Source organism: Danaus plexippus, chromosome 27 (assembly GCF_018135715.1).
Source record: "Danaus plexippus chromosome 27, MEX_DaPlex, whole genome shotgun sequence".
Classification (NCBI taxonomy): domain Eukaryota; kingdom Metazoa; phylum Arthropoda; class Insecta; order Lepidoptera; family Nymphalidae; genus Danaus; species Danaus plexippus.
Window position 1 is genome coordinate 2,693,965 of NC_083555.1, and position 22,514 is coordinate 2,716,478.

The 22,514-nt window shown below is 28.4% G+C and overlaps 1 protein-coding gene across 1 annotated transcript in view; it reads right to left on the reverse strand.

Moving 5' to 3' along the window:
* The window catches only part of LOC116775538 (transcriptional regulator ATRX), a 106,983-nt gene that overhangs the window by 2,505 nt on the left and 81,964 nt on the right, over window positions 1–22,514 (reverse strand). The window lies entirely within an intron of this gene.

The window sequence follows — 22,514 nt, forward strand, 5'->3', positions numbered from 1 at the left end:
TTTGTGTTCACATGATTATATCCTAAAGATGTCTCGTATAAAATGTCTTACAAAATATTTATGTATGTGACAATGTCATCTTAGTTTTTTTTAAGTAATAAAAACAAACTACGATGACATTGTCACACACATATAGTATATACATTCCTCGATGTGTCTGTTGTCACTTAATGTTAAACATAGTGACACCTATTATACTATTGAACTTGAAATAATAAATCAATTACAGAAGGCGATATGTAGTTTTCACAATTAGTCATTTAAAGTTCAAAATAATTTAAATGAAACGAGTATTTTTTCTTTTTTTCGGTTGCTGAAAAGTAACCGAAACGTCGGGAGTATGTAGTTTTTTACAAAAATAAATCACGCGTAGTTTATCCGAAAAAATACTAGTTTCATTTAAATGAATAAAACTCGCGGAAATCTTAGATCTCATTAAGTACAAAATAATTTCATATATAAATTGACAGACTTCTTATATGTCAGTAATTGTACTTTTCTTAACATACGTTTTTACTTACTTGAATCTTTAATTGTAAGTATGCTAACATACAAAATTGTAAGTATGCTAACATACAAAATTGTAACTATGCTAACATACAAAATTGTAAGTTATGCTGACATAAATGAAAAATTACAATTTCAGGTAAGTCTAAAACTAAATTTGAGTTAGATTTGAAAAAAAAAATCAATAAATAATAAAAAAAATCTAACTAAATTATGCTTTCAACGACAATCGTATATTTTTTCCTATTAATGATATTTCATGAAGTTCTCTTAATCTTAAAAATCTACAAATATTTGCTTAAATTTTATATGTCCAACAATTACAGTACCTTCATCAAAAAGACAGTATTCACCACGGACGATATATCTTCCATGGATTCAGGTCAAAGCGACCTTTCAAAAGAATGCCTTCACATTGTACAATGCTACTAAATTTCACAATAGTTGTATTTCCATTTATCACGTTAACGTATGGTTGGATGTAGTTTCGCTTTTTTCCTTTCGGTTGGCATTTTCCGACTTTGGAAATCCTGACAGCGATAGGGTTGATTGATTGTAGGTTGTAACCGGATTCGTGGCAAATTAATAGGTGCTATATACAGGAGTTCAAAAAATATAAAGAATTCAATTGATTGTAATTCAAGCTTTATATATCAGAAATATGCCTTAATAAATACTTTATTAATAACAATTTTGATCTACATAGAGTACTATGAAACAGATTTTTTTGTAATTTTATTCACAAAATTCTACTATAGAGATATGTACTTTCTTTCTCAGAGAAAATAAAGATGGGTTGTTTGACTGACCGCATTTGCAGAGTTTATTATAAGAGAATTCTATGTATTACATTCCATTCCATTTAACAAGTGTCATATTTTATTGCAATAACTGACGAATATTTCAAAAGTCATTTTATTATTACATCAAACGTACAAAAAATTCCAGGTATACTAAAATTATAATAGATAAATATCTCAACATCAATTGAATTGTTTTTGTCTGCTTGGATTCGTGTTGAAACAAAAAAAATCGAGTAATACTTTATGAGTATATTCATCAATTGCTGTAATTTTATAAAAAAAGGATAAGGAAACTGCAATATGACCTATATCGGTTAAATAATTGCTTTTCATATTAACCATCGAATCATCCATACCGGTCAATATAGGTCAATAATGCTCAAGACTTTTCGAAAGCACTTCAGCAGTACCAAGACAAATAATTTTATTATTTTTCCCTTGATATATTAAAATTTATGTTTTAATGAATTATTTTATGGGATATTTCACTAGCTTATGACCTCGACTTCGTCCATATTGACTTAAGAATTTGATTAACAGAAAAATTAATAATGTATACCTAAAATATATTTTACCAACTGGCAGCATTATCTATAAATATTCTTGACTTCAAACGACATAGAACTGTATGAAATGTTCTTTAGGGTATTTTTGGATAAATTGACCCTATATGTTATTCTCACGTCCAAGCTACATCATTGGCAAGTTTGATTAAAATTTGTTCAATAGTTTTTATACCAAAGAGTAGCAAAAATCAGTACATTTTTATAAATCTTTAACATTGATCGGTGTACAAACTTACAATTTTGGTTAACGTGCCTTAGAAAGAGGAACGGTCATTTGAACACAATTTTTTTTATAACTATACATTCTAAACAAATAACTTTTTTGATTTCACCATCAGTTACAAGGAATAATTTATTACAGGTTTTTTTTTTAATTTTCCTCAAATTAATACTCAAATAAATCCATCATTTAGTACCACAGCTTATGTGCCCAAACAAATGAGCTTTACTTATTTTAAACAGTAATGCGAATGAATTATTTAAATGTTTTGGTAGAATTATTTGACATATTTAGGTATAAAGAACTTTATTTTTTATAAGAATTTAACATTCACTTACAATGAGATACAATGAACATTTCTATACATTTGCAAAAAAATAGTTTTAACATCTGGGCCATTGGATATAAAAGGCTTCCAAATTTAAACATTATTTAGCGTAAAAACCTTCATGTTCATCTAGATTTCATTGGTTTATTGTTTTAGCTTAGTTATTTTATATTGTTTGACTTTTATAGTTTATGACAAACGATAATTTTAAAGAAGCCATTTATCTATGTTGTAATGATCCAAACACATAGACACGGTGTACGTATGTGTGTGCGTGCGTGCGCTAACTATCGTGCATGTGTGAGTGGATTTGCGTGAGGGAACCCGTATATTTAGGTTTGTATAAATCTATCATTGACAGCACTTTCATTGTATTTATTAATAAATTCTGTTAATAAATCGGTACATTCATACTGACATTATCATTAACTAAACGACACAGCTCTATTTTATTATAAAAATTTGAAACAACGTAACAATTTTCGAGGCGTCAAAGTGACTAATACTCTAGATCAAAACGCTGGCTGTGTATAGCTCTTAATATAAACAATTTATCATAGTACTTCTAAAATTAATAACAGATCGTTCTCTTCTAAACACAACATCAGGCTCAGTCTATTGTTTTCAAAAAACAAAATGGTAGCAAAATCTTAAGTCTTTTATAAAAAAGGTAAGTTTGAAAGTCGATCCATTTGTGGGTTACATTGTTGAAGGAGTTAGGACTAAGATGACAGGGCGTTATTTAAAAATTATAAGATTTGATTAATTTTCCACTAGTCTTCTATATTTTGATGCTTAGGTATAAACGTAGACATTGGGTATTTTTGGAATAAGAACAATAAAAATATAACTCATGGAAGTAATGTCAATAGCATATATGATTTTAATATGAGAAATAAAACTAATATATAAATAAAAAATTCTTTTAGAAAGACATATTAATGGATAAAACTATTTTCTTTAAGTGACATTTAAGAACTAAGTATAATCTAATCTTTAACAAACTACCTTAATAATGTAATTTGTGATAAGAAAAATAAACATTTTAAATTAAAATATAATAAATTAATATATACTGCTCTATGTTTTTTTTTATGAAAAATATGAACATTTTCAGCCTGACTTATAAGTGAAGTTTCATATAATTCATTAGTAGTGCTTACGTGTATAATTTATACATACTTACTCTTGAAATACTATTAAGTATAAACATTTATTTTGGTAAAAAATATATATATTTCGTACCTCTTCGTCGAATAAATTCCGTTTCATTATTTTTTATCTCCCAAATTCATAAATTCCCGTCGAGGAAGGTCGGAAGCAAATGATTTGCTTTTTGTGGGAAAAAAATACCGAAATTTTTTTTTTTGTAGACAATTCCGGCATAAGGCTTTTTATATTTATAATAACATTATTTATAGAATTTTAACTATTTAAAGCTTATCAAATATTTCACTTACACTAAACTGTCCACATTGGCGGGAATTTTTTTTATCGAACGGCGTAGTTATTACTTGAAACCTTAAAAATCTTGTTATATTCCTAAAATAAATAAAATTTAAAAAAATTTTAAACCTTTTATACTATGCTAACAAAATAACCACAACAAAGCTATTCTTCCATGAACTTGCTTGTTACCGCTATGAAGAGCGGCCCACCAACTATTATTGGAAAACTTTCCTCGCGAAGGTTTACTCGAGTCTATAAAGCATTTTTGTTTCAAGGCTTTTTGTTTTAAAATACCAGATATTCCTTAAACATAATTTCTTTATAAAAAAATATAAAATTTTTTTATATTTTTAAAAATTTTATCACATATTCGACGTGAAAGAAGCAAAAGTAATGCAATATTAATATCTTGCGTTGCGTCACTAAGGAATGCACATTATGAATATTCAATTACTTAATGATTTTATAAAACTATGAAGCAGTGCAGCTAACGTACTGATATAATTCAGATTTAATTTAAATAATTTGTTACACAAGAACTTGGAAGTAACGAAATGTTAGTAAATTACGTTTTTATGTTAAAATAATTATATCAAGGTAACATTTCAGTTATAATATGTAACGTAACACACTTTAACGTAGTTTTGCTTACCCACTTCACAGTCAGCTCGTTCTGTGAATATCAAACCAGAATTTTCTTTCATACTTCATGTCATAATGCATTTTCTTACAAAGGAATCCAAGTTCTCATTTCCGTCGAACACAAATTAAAATATATTTCAAGATTTTGAGACTTTAGTTTCTTCTAGATTTAGCATTGGTTAAAATTCAACGAGTGCCTCTCTTGAGATGAACGCTTAATCGACGCTTCTGATAGGAACGTGCCAAGACTCGAACGGAAGTAGCATTATTCATTATATGGATATGATATACAAAAAAAATCCTTTAAATAATTTTATATAGGAGACAATATTTACTACAATCACGTATAAATTAGTCCAAAACGATAATTTATATAGATTAATAGGAATAAATTTATAAATAATCTTATAATCTTGGGCGAGGCAGATATGTTTCTGGGATGTAAATTTTCTACATATAGATTTTCTTATACTCCGTGTTTCACGGGAATAATGAGCTGGGATATAATGGATGATTTCTAGGAGATAATGAAGAAAAACTAACATTTTTCCGCACTTTGCATGATCGATTATTATTTAAAAAACATAATATACATACAATTATAAATATGATATATATTTATATAGAATAGAATGTTAACACAATTCAGTAGATGCCTCATCCTGCATAAACACGACCAAAAAGCAAATGTATGCAATACAATCGTACCGAAGTCTCTTTCAAACTTGTCACAACTCACTATACTGAAGTTTCAAAGGAAATATAATTTAATATTTCCCCTTTCAAGTTGCATTAAAGTTTGTATTCGAAATATTTAGAGGTGGAAGTAAATATCTTATTTTTACCTTGAATCATTTTATGAAAGTAACAAGGAATAGGAAGTAAGATTAATTCGTATATCTGAATCTAAAATATTAATCCTATTTATAGTTTATCTGTTCCGATTGTTTAATATATGGATTTGTTTTGTTTATTTTCCATGGAAGTTTGCTTTTAATATATTTTGTAAGCAAACCTTGTCAGCCAAAGAATAGATATTTTATGTTTTATGAAGGCTATTATGGAAATACGACACTATAATGGTCGACTTATTTATAGGTCCTTACAATTAAAACAAACAAACTTACATTTTCATCTACATAGAACTTGAAGTTGTGTAAAGTCATTAAGGAAAATACATTTATTACTTACACAAACATGATTCCAAGAGTGTACTTCATTGATTTACAGTTATACACAATTCACTCATAACTAATTTGTAGTATAAAGTATATTTTGTTGTGGTAGAGCCTAGCTGTGGTCAAATTGCTGCAGCCCGAACATGGGCTGGCTCAACCGGGGAAGTACCACCCTCAAACAGAAGGTCAGCGTGAAGCAGTCTTTAATGGCCGCGTTTCGTCCGATAAGTGAGAGAGCCGGTTGCCTTTTCCTTTTTCCCACCCTTTTCCCAACCTTTCTTCTCTCTCTTCCCAAACGAGGGTGGCGATGCATCCGCAAAATTATTTTGCGGATGTCCATGGGCGACGGTACTACCTCCATGACGTAGGCCGTCTGTTCGTTTTCCCCCCCTTTATTATAAAAAAATATGACAGTCACTCTATATTGTTCAGTAATTAAAATAAATTTGGTCCACAGCAACAGTTTTTAAAATAAGTTTTCGATCTAAACATGTATATGATACGATTAAGCATAGGAAAATAAATAATGAATTAGATAAAATACCCATCCGAAGTATACTCGTATGTATTAAATAATTCAATAATTTAGTCTGAATAAATACAGTGAAGAATATGTGTATATATGTGTAGTTATAAAATGATAGCATTAAATTTGAAATTCAAGAATTCTACGGCTGTAATTTTCTGTTCAGTGATAATTGTAGAAGAACCTTGAGGCTACACTTCTCTGTAATTTGAACCCATTGAGTGAACTCAGGCAGAATAGATAATCATTTCGATTCTTTTGATGTACTTTTACAGTTCAAGGTTCTTCTTGAGGTAATTTATTATTACAGTACTAGATTGTGTTCTATTTCGTTGATATTATACGTGTTTTTCGAATCTCTTTTCTACGCTATGGTTTTTAAAATCTATCAATTTCGAACGTTCATCTTGCTTTGTCGCAAAGCTAAATTCAATTTTCATCGATGCTCTGTTAGCTCTTAGATTGTTTCTATTGAATACATTCCAGTTCAACTGGCAGGGTTATAGGAAAATACTGAAATAGCCCCTTTGTGTACTCAGGCTTATGAACAACTGGCATATATTCCTATAAATGCCACACGTGTATAGAATGTAGGCGATTGTGAAGGTCGTAATAATTTTAAAAGTTATATTTTTAATTATATATTATTATTCTATAAGTTATAGTTAATGTTTTTCTCACTGAATAAACCGCACATATAAGTAAATTTACACATAAATATATGGATCAATTTGTACATGGATCAATTTGTACATTTTTTTGGTAATATTTTGAGACTTAATCAAAGTCATCAAAGTCATCGGTATAATACATTAATGAAAAGAAAAATTTACTTACAAAAAAAAGTATTATATTATCTACTATTTAAAGTCTTATATTTTAATTTCTTACTTTTCATACAAAAATTATTTTCTACTTGTTTAGACGTGTAGCCTGAGCGCACTAAGGCTTTATTACCAAGCATCCAGTTACTAGAAATTCACTTTGAAGTTTTGAACTAATAACAGCGTTCCAGTAATTGTCTACAGATCAGCTAACAGGGAAGTAATTAATTCTACTGCTTCGTTTTATTCTCATAGCTATGAATTTTAATTATAAATTTATATTTATCATTTATATGACAAATATCATATTTCGTCTTTCAATTTCAGAAATTATATTTAAATTAAGCTTCGAATTTGTTTTCCTACAATTAAATAAAAAAAATAATATTTCAATTATTATTCAAGTATATTAACCTCATAGTGTCATTAGAAAATGTATATGTGTTGCCATTTGTCGTATAATTTTCCCTATTTTCAGTTTATTTATATTACTTAAAAAATTAAATACAAAATGATGAGATCTAAGATTTTCGCGAGTATTCATTTAAATGAAACTAGTATTTTGATCACGGTTGCTGAAAAGTAACCGAAACGTCGGGAGTATGTAGTTTTTTTTTACAAAAATAAATCACGCGTAGTTCATCCGAAAAATACTAGTTTCATTTAAATACAAAATGTATGTGATGATTATGATTTATTCCTACCTCTTAACTACAGATGAGATGCTGAACCTAACTGAATAAAATATATTTAATTGAAACATATTTCGCTTCTGAAAGGTGTATATAAATTTCCTTTCTGTATAAATAGCACATGTCCCTTTAGAGCGGGTAACATATGTGACTGGGGCCTAGCGTACATAACGTGAGGAACAGAATAAAATATTTGCTTATTTATCAGTCGTTCGAATGACTATCTTAGTGAGATAAATTTTATATGAATTCATACATCTTTATTTCGTAAAATGTCACATAATTTGTATCTAAGTTTAAGTTGAGACGATTACAGCATCAAAAATATCCCTCTAAATATATAAGTATATATTTTCATTGTGTTTATTTATATTGTTATAAATTCGAAGCTTCTAGTTACGAGGAATCTGAAATTTTAATTTTCATATGTTATTCCATGAATATAAAAACAGGCTGAACCTATTCACATACAATGTTGCATGACATTAGCTTGTACGTATTTTTTTACGTGAACATTGAATTAATAATGTATATTTTGACATTTTTACCAATGTTTCATTTTTATTTTATTCAACCAAGAATTATATAAATATTGAATCAAAAAAATCGTACCTTTATTTTCGTATGCGTAAAATTTTAATTGATTACGTAGAAGTGAAGTTAACGAAAATGCTATCCAGTATTTAAAATTCAATATTTTAAGGAATAAATTTATATTTTAAATTCAGATATGCTTGTATAATATAACCTGAATAAAGGTAATATTGAAGGAAATTGCGCAATATTGGAGCTAACTTCTAATGCATAATGCTTAGTAGGATAAGGTGGGAATAACCGGGTCATAAAGGTTAATTTAAATATAAAATGCAGTGAAAGAATTTGTTTAAAATATTACAATGTTTCTTGGTACTATTTTCTGAAATAACTAAAATTAATATTCCAAAGAATTTCTTTTTCATTTTTTTTTTCGATTTTAATTTACACATTCCTTTTATAACGACGAGTTTAATTCATTAAAATTAGGTATAATGTATTGTAATAAGCGTTTATTGACTCTTCGTTTTTCCTTTAAACTAAACAGATATGATTATTTTAATATCAAATATACGAAATTAAAGCTAGGAAAAAAAGGACACGCCAATAAGACGCAATGAGCATTGAAAATTTCCAATGCAGTTTAGAAAAAAATATCACATATCAACCACTATCTGAAAAAGCGTCAACTCTTTTTATAGAAAAATTTTGCTTCTCTAAAACGAATAACGATAATAATTCACGTTGAAAACAAAAAATATACCACTGTCTTCGTTGCATTTACGAAAACCCTAGCCAGAGTATTTTTCTTCACAGAAAGGAGAATAATCTATTGATAAAACCTACATTATCTTCATTAAATTTACTGATTCAACACTTAAAGATTCCTTAAAATATTTATAAGATTTCATTAGGTACTACCAAAAAGGTCAACGTCCTAATCTTGCACACAAACAAACAATAATTTACGACAATCTATCCTATTTATAACCTCTGAAATGTTTGTCAGGAGTTTTGAAGATTAATTATTTTGATGTCCATTTTTTCGATCAGCTTTATACCTACATATATTAGGTGTAAAGTTATCTCCTATTAAATTGTCCTTGTAAATAATAATATATAATAATATATATATATATTTAAATTAATATAATTTACCAAAGGCTCCGTAAGATAGGTGGATTGGCTTTTAATAAAAGTCTGCTCCTCCTGATACCAACTTATCGTTAAAAACATGTCTGGCGACTATTCGCCATACTTTATTTCATCAATCATATCCCATAAATCGCTTCAGTCAGATCTTTCCTTAAATTTATAAAATTGCACAAGTATTTCAAATTTATATGACATGTTATATATATTAATGTGAAAAATTTTAGAGCAATTTATTCCGCTATCATAAATATTTGAATGAATTTTCAATATCGCGTAATATCTTCATAGGATTGCTTATTTCGCCTTGAAAATATAAATGGATACCACATTACCAATATTTTCAATCTTCGTGCACGTGGGCTGTTGGCGAAATGTTAGTAAATTTTCTCTATCTATTTTTGTATCTCCTAAGCATTTGATGTAGTTCATCATGAAATGCAGAGTAAGAAATTAAAATTAGTTTTTATTTATAGAAACTTAGTATTACAGAGGAATGGTTGTTTATATAAAAGGTATCAGCTATTTATATTCAAATGAGATGCCTTTCTTTCTAAAACAGTTACGTTTGGTTCCTCAAGGGATCTTCTATAGGTCTCCGTTTCTTCAAAACCGTCATCAATGAATTCGTAAAGATACTCATAATTTTATTTACGTCATGCTTTGATTTGTAAAAAGAAATTTAAATAACATAAAGATATATAAAAATGTTTTATTAAAAATAAATAGTTTGATTACATTTTTATACAAAAATAGTATATTATTGACAGAAAAATGTTAGATCAATGTAGGATCGAAGAAGTGATCTTTTAATAGATTGCATTTTTGTTTTCAAAAAGAAATCTCAAAGCTTTAAATCATAAATTCTCATAACATTCTAATGTTTTTATGCTATGGCTTCATTCGCACTGGAATTGTGGTGTATCTGACAATGTCAAATTTTTTATTTGTTGGACGAAAAATGTCCTAATAAATTTTTGAAGGTCCGTTATTCTTACAAGATTTTAACTTTTACCATGTTATAAAATTTACGTTACATGTCAACGAAAAATATTTCTTATACTCGGAATAAAACAAAAATTTAACTGCAGCGTACCTACTTTACAAAATTTTGTTGCATAATAAAATAATTTTCCCCGATATAGATATCCAGCCTTTGTTGTCTGATATTAGTTTTAAATGAAATTCAGTCCCGTCACCAAAATTTAAATGGCTTTGACGTCAAAGTTCATGTAAATATTAATGAATATAAAACGTAATTCTGTCGTTATATTATATTGAACTAACATTAAAATTCATATACATATGGTGAATTTAGTTTTGTTATAAAATTTTTGCAAGTTTCGTTAACATTGTATAGTTTTACTGACATTTTATAAAAAAAAAAAAAAATTAAGATATTTCTTCTTCAGTCATATTCAATTACAAAAATATGATATGCTTATAAAAATATTTTTATAGTATATATAGTATAGAAATAAATATATAATTTAATATGATTTGTTGGTTAAAATTAATTTTGATGATACGGCATATATTAATTCCTCTTCGTTCCAGTCATGCAAACATTTCTGTTGAACCGCTTACCCTATTGTTTGTTCAGCCCAACTGTCTTGTATTATAAGTCTAGACTGAGCACTAATATGTTAGGGATATAATAGTTCATTACTTAGAAAGATAAGATGAATACTATCAGCGTTTTGAGATATCTAGATATTAATATAAAATAAAATAATAATGGTTACCCGTACCTATATGATCTTAATTTATTACTAAGAAATTTTACTCTAGCGCGATTGCTAGTTGAAAAATAATTATTAGGAGTTGTAATTGTTAATTCAAATATTAGATTTTTTTTTCCTTAAATTTTTTCTTAAAACGAATTACGTATTAAAAATTAACCATATATATTTTGTTTCAGTAGAACAATTCAAATACATAATTGTTCATAATCCACGCCATAAAAATAAAGGGCTGTTATTTTATACAAAACTTATCTCAACATTTTGTCCTTAAATCGAACAAGGAACCAAAGTTCTAAATTTATTCCCTTTGGAGACGCTGTATTAAATATCCAGTAACACTTTTAATTAATTTAATATAAATCTATAAAAACCTTTTGGACAATTTTAAAACGAATATGCTTTGCTTTATAAATTACAAATAAGAGAAATCTTTTGAAAATGTTGTTTGTTTTAAGATATATATATATTCATATTAAAAAAAATCCCGTTAGGAATGTGAATTTTTAAATTAATTAATTAATCGGTCTATTGATATTGATTTTGATATTGGTTTTAAATATTCTATATCGCTTTTAAATAAAGTCAAAAAGTAACTAAATTTATAATCAGACGTCCGATTGTTCCAATACGATATTATATTAAATTATTTTATTTCTTGTAATATACCAGTAACTGAGTGAAGAGACGACAATATTCTTTAGTAACATGAAAATATTCTAAAATAAAACGCAAAGAAATCCTCTAAACGACAATACCATTTCTATTCAATACAAAATTTACCCAAGTAACGCGAGAGTGGTCCACAGAAATATTAACCCTATCGCCAATAAAATAAAACCTATATTACATTGGTATTATTGTGTGTTAAAAGAAAATTGCAATGGTAATAGAAAATATGTTCTGAAATCACTTGAAAGCGTGTTAAAAAATGGGATAATATGTCTTTAATATTTGTAAAAGGCAATTATTATATATAAGGAGACTTATTTTAATAATAGTTTCCTTCTTGAGATTGCAATTTATTTATTCAAACAAAAATATAATCATGCATAGAAACGCTAAGTCACCCACTCAAACTCACTGGCTAGATGAGTGGAATTCTTTTAGTTAAATGAGAAAGTAGTAGGGAGCAAAAATAAATGATTTAAATGAGGGTTTTAGTTATTTATTTTTAAAGAAACATCTGTGCAATGTTTTTGATGAATCAATATACAATAACATTATCTATTCCGACAGAAGAACAATGTTTTTCTGTTTATTTCCAACTAGTAACTATTACTTAATTATTAATTTGACCAATGAAATAGTAAAGATTTAAATAAAGAAATTATTTGTTTCCCGTTTGAATTAGTTTTATTAAACGAATTGCTCATAATATAATGTTATCAATACTAACAAAAAAATTTTAGTATTTTTTTATCGATATATTATATCAAGTAACCATAACTATTTATTCACGTTAAATATGGCGTGTCAGGTTAAGTACTACTTAACGGCCCTTATCGTTGAAAACACGAAAATGATTTTGACTAAATAAACTTCTAATGTATGTATATTGGCACGTTATTAAACACATGTTTGTTAAACTACCCGAGGTATTCACGTTAAACGATAATATTGAGAAATAATACGTTTTTAATGAAATAAAATAATTAAACATGTCTAAAATTATAGCAAATACACATTGAAATAAAAGTATATGACTCATGTTACGTACGAGCAATGTATTAAAAATTAAACGAACATCGTCGGGCAACAAAATAGTATGACTGACAATAGACTGACTGACTGAATATTTCTGACTCCGCGTAACGAACACATGACCGTCTGAACCAGGAGATTCCTGACGCAACATAAGATAGAAAATGATTGCTATCCTAACACCGCGTCAATCATTTAATATTAGGTATAAACTATAAGTTTTAATTATGTAATTTTTATTATAATATTCATATAAGTAAGTATAGTAGTATTCCTAGCACTCTAGCTGTCTGTGAAACGCACTCTATATAACACTCATTATAATATTAACAATTTAACAGAGAAAATTCTATACTGTATAAAACGAACAAAAGTTTTTTTATTAAACACGAACTATACGAGTACATCGATTTAACTTTCGTGCGATTGTTTGGGCATGCAAGAAATTATTCCAGAAAATGATTGATGGCAGGTTATGGAAAGCTGTAGCAATATTTAAAATAAATTTCCTTTTGATATTTTGTTGTTTTTAGATAACAGATACACATTGTTCTGCAATAACAGTTATCAACTAGAATTTCAACAATGTCATCCATATAAATCATTTCTAGAGATCTAAGACTTTCGCGAGTTTTATTCATTTAAATGAAACTTATATATTTTCGGATATACTACGCGTATTTTATTATTTTGAATCTATCCAACACCTGGGATCCTCCTTAAAAATATAAAATCCCATGTCTGTGACCACACCGCAGGACCTCGTGACACCGTAAGCGCATTCTGCCGGCATCCAGAGCGGTGCGCCAGAAAATTAAGAAATCGATGGCGGTAGGTGATAAATAACAAGGACCGACTGACAGATATTCACATCTCGTCTGCCCGTGATCACGGTTGGTGAAAAGTAACCGAAACGTCGGGATTATGTAGTTCTAAAATAATAAAATCAGCGTAGTATATCCGAAAATATATTAGTTGCATTTAAATGTAATTCATATATGTATTTTTACACATATGTATGTGTGTGTAAAAACAAATACGAGAGAGAAAGAGGGAGTTTAAGTAATACGTCTTAGGCGCGTATTATCCACGCACCGATGCACTTAACCGCTTTAAATCCTTTATTTGCTTCTCCTTCAAGATATACCTCGTATAAGGAGTCTAGAATTCTACAAATTACTGTAGCTTGAAAAGGCTTTACTCCATAAACGAGTTCAAAAGCGAGAAAAAATTTAATTTGTTCAAAAGCGGGTCATACTGATTTTGCTAATTACTTAAATGACAAGCAAAATATTTAATAAAAAATATGCTAATGAGTTCATAAAGCAAACTTTAAGTCTGTTTTACAGGTTTTTTATATGTCTTTCTGTTAATGACAAACAGATTTTTGGAATTAATGACACTTAGTAGTAGTAATTCTTTCTAATAATAGAAATAGTAACAGAATAAATTCTTTTTAAAGGTCATAATACATCCTGAAAAATCAATAATATAGAAGTATACTTAGATTACGGATAAATAAAATGATTTCTTATATCATAGATCCTTACATTGCAATGTTATTTAATATTTAAATAACTAACTGTATTTGTTAAAACTTTTCATCTTTCATAAAACATAAGATACATTTATTACTTTGATGCATAACATATATTATTTTAAGTCGTGGTGGCCTAGAGGTTAAAGGCCCGCCACTCGTGCACGAGTTAGCGGGTTCGAAACCTACCTACCAATGTGATTTTTCATAGTATAATGTACTGTCAAAGATTATGTAGACACCACTGACAGAGGCTGTAGGAAAACATCGTGAGGAAACCTAGATTTATAATTTCAAATTATATATATGTTTATATATATTTAAAAACTAAATAAAAAAACTGTAAATAGTATTTTTTTTGATTGACCTAACTTAGAAAGGTAAGAATTTGTTCGTACATTCAAATGTATTTTTATGTAATTGAAATGTATTTCTTAATAAAATATTCATTTGAATATATAAAAAATCAAGATATAAACGCTGAAGTTCCTCTCCCTGCAACGCGATGTACCCGGCACCCTCATGGTGAATCCATGGAATGCTGAGAGATTGTCTTAGTGATCTCTTGTTGTCTGCCAATTAGATTTTTTTATAAATAAAAATAACAGAAGTTCTTTTTATAGAAAAAATAATGACTATTTTGATAAAAAAAATTGCTTATACAGAAAAATCTAAAAAAATCATGTATATTTTATGGTAAAAAGATTAGAGAGGAAACTTCTCAACGTACCATGGATTTGCCTTGAGGGTGCTGGGTCCATCGCGTTGCAGGGAGAGGAGCTTCAACAGCGCCTGGGACTTGCGACCCAGGTGTAGATTTAAGGGGACCCTATCTAACGCGCGTTGAACGTTCAAGAAGAAATAAACGTATGTATCATATAAACATATCTATTCATCTGCATATGTTGTGTTTTAAACCACTTAATACTACATATATTATTTTTTAGGTGATAGAGCCTAGCTGTGGTCAAGTTACTACGGCTCGAACATGGGCTGGCTCGAACTCCGAACTACAACCGTCTCACTGAAGATCGGCGTGAAGTAGCCTTTAGTTTCGTTCGATGAGTGAGAGAGCCGGATGGCCTTTCCCTATTCCCACCCGTCCTTTTTCCTCAACAAGCAAGGATGGCAACGCATCCGCAAGATCTATGTTACAGTAATCCATGGCCGGAGGTCACTACTGCCCACCAAGTAGGCGTCTGCTCGTTTGCCACCTTTTATATATATATATGTTCTCTCAGGAAAGTGACATATAAATAAACATACAGACATTTATCACATGAGTTCATGTTTCTTCGTATTTTCCGTAGTTATTTTATCAAAACTAAACAAATTTAATAGCCACGAAGTTTCAGGAGCATGTGTGGCTAAAAACCAATTAAAAAACATCTCCAACTTCGCAAAAAAACTATTTTCAGTTTTGTTTTTAGAAAAAAAATACCCGGCAAGTTACAAATAACTTTTATATAGATATTGTAAGGGGCTTACGGATTTGTTTTCTTTGGGATAATTTAATAAAACTTTTGACTTATTAACAGAGAGTCAATTAATCAGTTTTGTATTTGATCTTGACATTATTTTAGCCTTATCCTAATCTTTTCACATATTTTCTTAGTGTAACATTGATTTTATCATTCATTCATACAATCATTGATCAATGGCATATTCGAAGTCATAACCTTTCTTCTTTCTTAAATATCTTAAACGAAATCTGTGAGCTACTGCCTTCTTCAATAGTCTATAACTTTTATATAGCCTTAAAGTTATTTTGTAGAAATTGTCCCTAGAAAATGAGAATGGCGTACAGTAAGTACTTGTAATAAACTATAAGCTTAAAATGAATACGATACAGTCTTGACCTATCTTATGTTTGGATGCCAAGAATTGTTTGAAAAATTATTACTAATCTTATAGTCAGGTAGTTATTCTACATATATCTAGAATATCTCTTATTGGTCAGCAACAAAAATGAAACTATGCAACGTTAAAAAATTCTCTGACTTCCGGGTGGTGATTTGTATTAGGTATGTTTAGAAAACAACAGAAAACATATTAACATTTACATATCACGTCCCAGAACAAAAATTACAAAAATTTCCTATACTAAATGAAGCCAAATTTAAAGAAGGTATTTTCATCGGTCCTGATATAAGGAAATTTATTTGTTATCAGTGATCCTACTTTTTAATCGATCCTCGAATCTTTTTGATTAAAATGCACGGTTGGTTTTTGTTGACGTCACAAAAAAAAATCCCAACACTCACAAAACACCCGATTTTAATGAAAACATTTATCAGATGCTGATGCTTATCGCAAACTAGGTTGCAATGTCATTGAAAATTATTTTTTTACACTCCCATTTAAGTTAATTCCTGATAACTATGCTTCAGTAAGTGAGGAACACGGTGAAAGATTCCATTAAGAAAAGCAGAATACGAGAGGCGTTGCCAGGGTAGAGGGGAGCTAGCCAAGCTTGTAGATTGCTGCTGGAGACACGAGAAGAATACTAACACTACGGAGTATATGAGCAAAGCCTGTTGTTCCAATAAAAGGTATTTTTAATGTAGAATAACAAGTTATGTATCTGATTATATAGGTAATTTTAAGTGACGTCAATATGTGCTTTTCACTATTAAACTTGATGTGATAGAACAATTTTATTTCAATATTTTCCATAGTTTAAGGTGGCAAAAATAATTACATACTGTAAATCTAATGAAACAAAAAAAACCTTGTTGCATAGTGTAATCATTCCTTCCAATTAACGTTCTTGTATAATATAAAACGCCTATTATTTTTAATACTGCTAGTTTAATATTTTCTGAAAGTGTTCTCACAATTTCAGGTTTTCCAATTTCTTAAACAATTTCTGCCGAAATTTAATCAAACAAAAGATAACTTAATCATCTTGAACAGAAACTCTCATTCATTTTAAACACCCGAAAAAAAACATTCCCCAGCAAAACAATTACATTGAATAAGTTTCAAGAGTGCTGTCGAAAATGTTGATTTTAATTCTCTTTTATTAGCTTCAGACGTATGTAAGTATGTTAGTATGTAACGGAATCTTTGAACATGATTTTGACCCCCTTTAAAACGACGTTTTAACTCGAAATTTGCCATACTTATTAAGGGCCGATGACAATTCAATATTTTAAACAGTTTGACCCGTTATCCTTACTAGGATAATCAGGATTAGTGTTTTTTGTTTTCCCGGGACCCGGTAGAGTCTGCGTCAAGACCAATAAAGGAAAAAATTACCGCGCGCGCCGATCACCTATTTCTCGCATAAGTTACCGACTGTAATTAAGATAAAATTTTCGAAGAGGGAACCTGAGAACCGCCAATCTTATCCAAGGAAGGCAGCAGGCACTTAATTTACTCATCTAACGCATAAGTTACTGATTTAAAAAATAATACTTAAAAAAATAAATAATAGTTTTAAAAAACTGAAAAATGGGCTTCTACAGAAAATTCAACATAAAAAATGAAAGATTAATAATATTTTAAGAAAACTAAAACAATACGCTTTCATAGAAAATCAAACTAAAAAATGAAAAATATTTTTTTTTAAATTTGAATTAAAAATAGTGTAAGAAAATAATATTTTAAAAATAGTTTAAAAAGCGTGGGGTGCTTGTTATCAATAATGGTTATAAATGTCTTGAAAAGCACCCCACGCTTTTTAAACTATTTTTAAAATATTATTTTCTTACACTATTTTTAATTCAAATTTATAAAAATTTATTTTCCATTTTTTAGTTGAATTTTCTATGAAAGTGTTTTTTAGTTTTCTTAAAATATTTTTTATTATTAAGTGACTTAAGATTTATCTAATCTTATACATGCAATTATTAAAAAAATATATGTAAATAATATTTTATCGTTCATACAATAACGAACAAAGATAATATTAGTTTCTAAAAAGTATACAATCAAAGACAAACGTTTTCTTCAAAACAAGAGTAAAAACATTATATATTAAGTGTTTTAGTGTATTACCTTACACAAATAAGATTAGGTTTAAATAATTCAAATTTCCCTACAGGAAAGCATTCTTTGTTAGGAATTGTAATGACTTCCTACTTCCTTATAAACCCAGCAAAGAATCAGAACAGCTTTCCTGTGTCTGTGATTTCTCACACTTACAATTCGTTGTATTTAATGCAAGCTGAAAAAGTGCGTTTACCACCTACTAATATTCGTACTTTGTATCAGGTAGGATAATAACCAAGTCATATACAGTTCAATAAAGGAAAAATAATTATTATAACGATAGTAGAAAACAAACATTGCTCTATAATTTTTTTATTTAAAGCCACAGCACCTAAACTTTGGTCTCATATAGTCTAAGCTAAGAGTTACTTAGCTGGGTGCAATGTGTTAACTTAGATGGCAACTTTGAGATTAATAGGCTCAAACTATACTCGTGTGCATTGTATCACGTAAGTTGATAAATTAAATTACTCTTATATGTTTATATTATATATATATAGAATAAGCCTCATTTGGATTTTTCATTAATTTATAGAACCGAAAGAAAAATAACAATTTATTGCTGTTAATATTATAATTTTAATTTATTTTCTTATAATAAATTCCATGCGACAAAATCCAATTGTGACAAACAAATAAATATAACAAGATATACATAGTTCTCCTATTACTTTCATATAGTATATTTTATTCTATATATATATATATATATATATATATATATAATGACATGGTTAATGTTTTTATCGAAGTTCTTCAGTTAAGTAACATGAAATAAAAAGGAGATTCTGCTCCACTTTAAACTTTGCACAAGTTAGTTGTTCAAACTATGCGCTTGAGTTGTGAGAATGTCTCTTCCTCCAAACCTCAACAATTTCAGTTCCAAAGTCACTTCTCACAACTTGACCTATTTTTCGTCAGGAATCCTAAGTAATGAAGCTGTGTCGCAAAATAATTTTCTAAATTCCTAACACAAATTTACATTCCGTTCTACTGATTAGCTTTTTTTTCAGCTTACGATACTTTTATAGGATCTCAATTATCAAATATTTGGTTATGGCAATGATATCAGCGTTTAAATTTAGATTTTTTTTTTATTATTCCACTAACTACTATATTTGAATTGATTTCCATTATATATCGTTCTTATCAGACTTGGTTCACTATTAGTCGTAATGAAACAGTTCAGCATCATACTTTGAAAAAAACCTGATGTCATAACCAAAAGTTTGGCCACAAAATGTATTTGGTAAAAAATAATATCTTAAAATAAGTCATTGACATCTCGTCTGCCCGTGATCACGGCTGCTGCAAAGTAACCGAAACGTCGGGAGTGTGTAGTTTTTACACTAATAAAATACGTATAATAATCCGAAAAATATTAGGTTTCATTTCAATAAATATTCGCGAAAGTCAGATCTCATTATCTTAAAATATAGTCATTAATTGGGAAGCTGTGTACAGGTTTTTAAAATTTTTGATCTTTTTCCAGTAGGATGTCAACATTTCAAGGAAACTTCAATGGTTTTTGTTTAAAAATCTTCTATTATACTCAGGTCCTATAATTATTTATTATAATTTTAAAAATGTTTGATATATTTATTTAAAAAAATCATTTCAAAAATATTATATTAACTTTTTTTTTAACAATTTTCATAGTAATCATTTTAAATTATTATTAGGTATTTTTTTTAATAACGTATTTCACATTACTCTGTTAAATATAAAGATATTTAAATAATTTATGATATAAAACGAAAAAAAAGGTTAGTATAAATAGAACTGAAAGTTAACGCTAAGGAACTGCTCCTTAGCGTTAACTTTGTGAATTTAAATGAAAAAAAATTATGTAATAGTAATTGTTAAAATGAATTGCATTTTCGTTTATTGCATTTCTCAAAATGTTATTCTTTTGAAGTGTTGAAATTGTTAAGAGCTTAACGTTGTTTGGTATTCCTGTTAGAGGGAAGGCCGGCTTTGTGAGCCGAGAATAAATTATGAGCGCTCTGCAAAATTCCATTGTACTAAAAAGAGAAATTTACAAAAATGACTTCGCATAATGGCCTTTTAAAATTTTCTGTATGAACATATTCGAATCGTAAAATTGCTTTTTCTATTGTTAGAATATGTGTTTAATAAAAAAATATTTCTGCTTGTAAAATTGCACAAAAAAAACAGTATTTTTTTTTTGGGTTTCAAAAAAATATATTTTTTTACAATTACTGCAATCTCTTTTCTCTCACATTAAAAATAATTCAGTTTCATCAATGGAAATAAATGTGATGTCGGAATGGAATAAAATTTTCAAAAACGATTTCTTTCTCTTGATATCTTCATTATTCAAAATTTTACATCAAATAGAATTATATATTCAGTAACATTAAAGCGATCTCGAAGCTATTAGTACGATAAATTTTCCGGATATTATAGGTCAGGGGCGAAGGAATTAAAGAGTCATACATTACGCTGAACGTGAACAACTTATCTGCGGCAGTTAAGTGAAATAACCGCAACAATAACTACAACCTTGAGTCTAAAGGTCGCTTACAAGGAAGGGCATCATATACATACACGTGTCTCAGTTAACATTAAGGCGTAACAGATTGTGATCATAGATTAAAGTGGTGTTTGTATTAAAATTTATTAAAACAACAAACAAAAAGTTACTCTTTGTTCAACAAAGGAATGTCGTATCCTTGTTATGTATATTGGCTAAATTAATATGATTTGTCGATGGCCTATAATCTATATATATTTTATGCAATAAACTAAGGGTTTAACTCCATACAAATGGAAGCGCTTTGTTTTGTGCTGTCAGATTAATTTGTGGGTCTCCAAAACGAAAATAAAACTACGCATTCCATTCACTGATACATTTAAAGGATGTATAGAGCAATTTTTTTTTATTATAAGGAAGTTAAAGATTATTACTGTGAAAAAAAATTAATAAAGATTAGATTAGATGAGATTAGATTAGATAAGATATTAGATGATTTATTGTATTATTACGTGTACGCATAATAATTTTTCAATATTGAAAGGATATATATATATATATATATAGGACGTATAAGTCATTACAGGCATAACGTTAATTCATTGAGATGTTAGTGGACGAATTGGGATGAGCAGATCCCAACTCCTAATTAGCACGCGATTGGAGGAGCTCTGACCTTGCATAATACATGCTTTGGGTGTCATTATTCATATCGTCCTCTGAGGAAAATATAATTAATATAATAACTTTCACATTATGTATTACTTGTAACTAAAATACGCTATTTCGTTCAGAATATGTTTATAACCAAGCTCCAATGACAATAAGAACAATTGTATTATGGGATATAAATTTATATAACGACGTAAAATTTAGTTTAAAACTAATTAATTCGATTAAATTGGATTAAAAACTTGTCATGATTGGAATAAGATTGTCGGACACTTACTGATGATTATTTGTAAATATTTTATATTATCACGTAGAATCAATTTCTATATCCTTATTAATAACTTCATTTCTAATCAGAATAATTTCACTTACTCTCAGTCACTTTACAAGGATCCTCTACTTTAGAACAACCAGTCTGATAAACTATTGAAGCTTAAATAGCTATGACCGATCTTTTAGCTGACAACTAACTCACACGAGGGTAGGTTAAGTTACCAGGCTGTAAGTGAAAAAACATTACTTGATAACTATATATATTGTAAGAATATGAGAGCGTAGGAGAGATTCGAACGACGTATAAGCAATTGTCAGAGGACATCAGGACTTTTTATTTCGTTCGTAACACGCGTTCGTGCGAGAGATCAATCGATAGTTATTTTTCAATGTTTTTAAATCTTTCGTTTCTTCTTTATTCACATTTCATTTAACGAAAAGTTTAAATCGAGATGGTTTATAGTTATTAAATTAAAATGTTTTTTAGTTTCGTGTAAATTTTATAAATTAATAGTGAGATTGTATCCAATATTATTTTTAAAGAAGTCAATTCTGATCTTTTTTCTAAGAATATTATATTAACTATAGTCTTGTGAATGTATATATCAAATATATATGTTTTATTATGTGATATATATTTAAAGTGAATGCTTCAAGCTGTAACAAAAACAA